Raw genomic sequence first — 4,197 nt, forward strand, 5'->3', positions numbered from 1 at the left:
AAACTGATAGGAGCCAGCTGGCAAAGGTGAAGGAAGGCACAGGGGGCTTGTTTGTTTGTTTGATTCCTGTAACAGACAATGATGCCAAGGGGCAGCAAATGTCATTATTTCTCGTGCTTATTAACTGGAGCTCCGACTGAGCTTAGAAGACCATGAATTCCTGGGGATATAGAAAAGCAGAACAACCATTCTTTTTCCTATTGAGCTCCTTTTCTAGGAATTCTTCATGAGATGAGGCACATTTTCACCATTCTTATATGTTATATAATAGTATAATACCTCATAATAGGAAACCAGGATCCTTGAAACTATTAACATTTAAAAATTAATTATTTATAAATTTTTAAAAAGATTTTATTATTTGAGAGAGCAGAGTGAGAGAGAGAGAGAGAGCATGAATGGGGGAGGGGGCAGAGGAAGAGGGAGAAGCAGACTCCCTGCTGAACAGGGAGCCCCAACATACAAGAGGCTCGATCCCAGAAACCTGAGGTCATGACCTAAGCCGAAGGCAGATCCTTAATGGAATGAGCCACCCAGGAACCCTCAAGCCATGGACACTTCAAATGTTCTGTAGGACCCGCTCAATTAATTAGCAAGCAGAATGCCTCAATTATTCCATTTGAAAAATTCAAATCTACGAAGTTATAGAACCAGCAACAAAGTGTTAAATATGACCACATAATATTAAATAAAAGGGAGAAATCGTGAGCTGAATGACTTCTCAGAGGCTTAAAAGTCAGATTCAGTGAAGCACTGAGCAGGGATATGAGCAATGATCACTGAGCAAACAATGAGATATGGAATAATTGAGCTAGATAAGCAGAGTCTTGTGGTAGACAAAAGTGAAAATAATCTGCAGATTATTTTTCTATTCAGTGTCTACAATAAACAAGTAAATATATGAGTATTATCAATTACAGCAATAAAGAAACATCAAAATATTCATAACTATCATTGCCACTTGGCAGTCTAAAAGAAAATGAAAGAGGTACTAGAACAAGGAATTGCAAAAAAATAATAAATAAGTCATGATTATTAACAAACATATGATCTTCAGAAGCAACAACATGGTGGACTTTTGAAAGCGAAGCCAAATTTAAATCAGGAACATTCTTATAAAGAAAAAAATAAGAGTAAACTTTTTCATATTTAGGGACTTCAGACAATACGAACAATAAAGTTCTTTGCCTGGGAATCACATTTTATTTTTCTGCTTGCCAAATTGATTTTTAAATTTCTATTATGTGGGTTTTAACAAACATCATAATTGTAACATGCCAATAGTTTTGGCAATGCCTGTATATCTATAAATAAATATATTCATCTTGTTTGAGAATTTAAGTTTGATAATGGATAAATTACATTAGTACAGTTTCTCAAAAATGTCAGGACATTTTAAATTGATTCGGAAAGACCTTCTACTGAACTCATAAAGCAAGTTTTTTTTTTGCTTCATAGACACACAATTTCATTATATATTTATTTGATGGTGAACTGTTAATTCCGGTATTTTTAAAACTTTCTTTCAAGAGAAATCTTCACCTAAAGACATTTTTTTGGTAAAACTTCTCCAATTAAAATACTTGTTTTTCATCAGAAATACTTGTGTGGTCTATGGGAAATCACACATCTATGGTACTATTTTCTCTTTTTAATTTTTATTGCATTATTTGTTGTTTTTTTGAGATGAGTAGCAAGACATATGTCACCCATCCAGAGTGGAAAAGGCAGATTTAAGAAGAAAAAATTCAGTGTTATAGATAAACACCATTTCACTCCTGGTTTCCATGGAGCAAGTGCAGGCAGGGGTAGGTGCTAGGTGTCAATTAAATAAAAAGAGCAAGAAGCAAGAGCTTTAAAAACTTGAGATCCATTTGGCAGCAAATTCCAGCCTTCTCTGGACTCAGACACTGACGTCATAGGCTCATCAGACCATCATTCAAGGGTGCTGGCCGGAAGGTCGTTCTCCCTCTCTGAGTGTTCCAGAGGGACGTGAAGGGTGTCTGCCTGGTTCCCAAGATCCACTGTGTGTACTTAGGGTCAGGTGTTATTCAAGGGCAACCAAGACGGTTGTTTACTGCTAAAGAAATTCACACTCATGAGATTCCAGAAGTTTAAAAATCAAAAGGAGGCTTAACTGGATAGAGCCATTCAGCCTTGGGGAATGGAGGGGTTCTCCTTTTGCCCTGATCATCCCTAGATCATCCCTAATATATTACCTGGCATGTCCTAGGTACTATATATATATGTGTGTCTGTGTGTGTATATATATATGATAATTGATATATATATCTATGATAATTGACATTGACGTTACAATGAGGGATATATGTCATTGTACTTTGTCCAAACTCATAGACTGTACAGCACTAAGAGTGAATACTAAGGTAAACTATGGACTTTGGGTGACTATAATGTAGCAATATAGGTATATCCTTGGTTAAAAAAATATATATGGTGAATAATATTGATAACGGGGGAGGCTATGCACAGGTAAGGACAAGGGATAAATGAAATATCGCTATGCCTTCCTCTAAAATTTGCTGTAAGCCTAAAACTGCTGTAATAAAGCCCAGAATCTTAACAAATAAAATCTCTTTACTGTAGAGAACAAACTGTGTTGTTGGAGGGGAGGTTCGTGGGGGTGGGCTACATGGGTGATGGGGATTAAGGAGAACACTTGTGATGAGCACAGGGTGTTGTATGGAAGTGAATTAGCAATTTACTAATTCACTTGTATGGAATAAGTTAGCAATTCATCTTGCTAAATTCTAAATTTTCTAATTTCTAAATTGTTAAATTCTACTCCTGAAACTAATATTACAGTATATGTTAACTGGAATTTAAACAAAAATTTGAAACAAACAAAACAAACAAACAAAAAGTCTCCAGATACCTTAACCAAAACTTGTTTTTTAGCTTTCATTTTCCTTCATTATTATAACTTTTTTATTATTTAAAATACCAAGAGTATTTTTTTCAAGGCTGCTTTTCTCTAAGGATACCTAAAAATTGCCTAGATGAGATATTTTGAGATGCTGTTTTTAAATTACAATTAAATACCAGGAAATTGATTAATATTTCAGGAGCCATTCAGTTACATGAAGTGTGTTTAGTGGGGTTGTAAATCAAAAAGAATTTGTTGTAATCAAGAAAGAGAAAATTGTTGATTTGGCTCTCAATTTTACTCACTAAGGCAGATTTTTTAGAGAATGTTCATGCAAAGACAGGATTTCAATGCACATGAAAAACTTTGAATTTGACTCAGAGATGTTGGGACAATATGGTACCTTAAAGCAAGTATGAAATATCTGTTTGAATAAATCTAATTTTCCATTATTTCCTAAGATACAGGTCAATCGGTTATATGGAAATAGAAGGCAGTCTTTTAAATTCCATTGCCCTCAAAAAAAAAAAAAAAATCCATTGCCCTCAAATTACATCGTCTTACAATTTTGAATTTTGATTGTTTTTTTTCTTATCGAATTATGTGAGATGCCATCACTTCCAGCTCGCATCGAATTTCCCTTACCCTGGAAATCTTGATTCCCCCCATCTTGCTCCACTTGTTCTTTTTCCAATTCCACTTACTACTTCCTAGTAGTTAACACAATTTAACTGACTTTTTTTTAATTCCTTCTTGTTTGTTTTTTCCTATTAGAATGTAATCTACTTGAAGGCAGTGATAATGTGTGTGTGTGTGTGTGTGCGCGCGCATGCACTTAGTAATTAATATATCTAGAGTACCGAGGGACCCTCTGGCCCAAAGTAGAAACATATTTAATGAATAAGTATTTACTAAAACTATGTTTAGACAATGATCAAAGTAAAACTAATAATATTTTCTATTTCCATAAGATGAAAAGTTTCAGTGTGATATCAACATTTGCCACCTACATAGCACAACTTAAATTAGGTGTCAAATAAGTTATAGCTTTTTTGTTTGGTTTTGTTGTTACTGTTGTTACCTTATCAGTGATGATTGCAATTAAAATCTCATCTGAGTTTGCAATAAAATTCCACATTCTGGCCTAAATCTGTATTACATGTTTGGATAGCATAGAAATCGGTCATAGTACACTCTGAAAAAATCAATATTATAGGTTCTTAGAATTAGAAATTATAGCTGAAATCATATAGTCTCAATTCCTTTTTACTTGCCTGTGTTAAAACTGTGTTCACATAGCAAGTTAGGGA

Source organism: Mustela nivalis, assembly GCF_964662115.1.
Source record: "Mustela nivalis genome assembly, chromosome: 10".
Lineage (NCBI taxonomy): Eukaryota > Metazoa > Chordata > Mammalia > Carnivora > Mustelidae > Mustela > Mustela nivalis.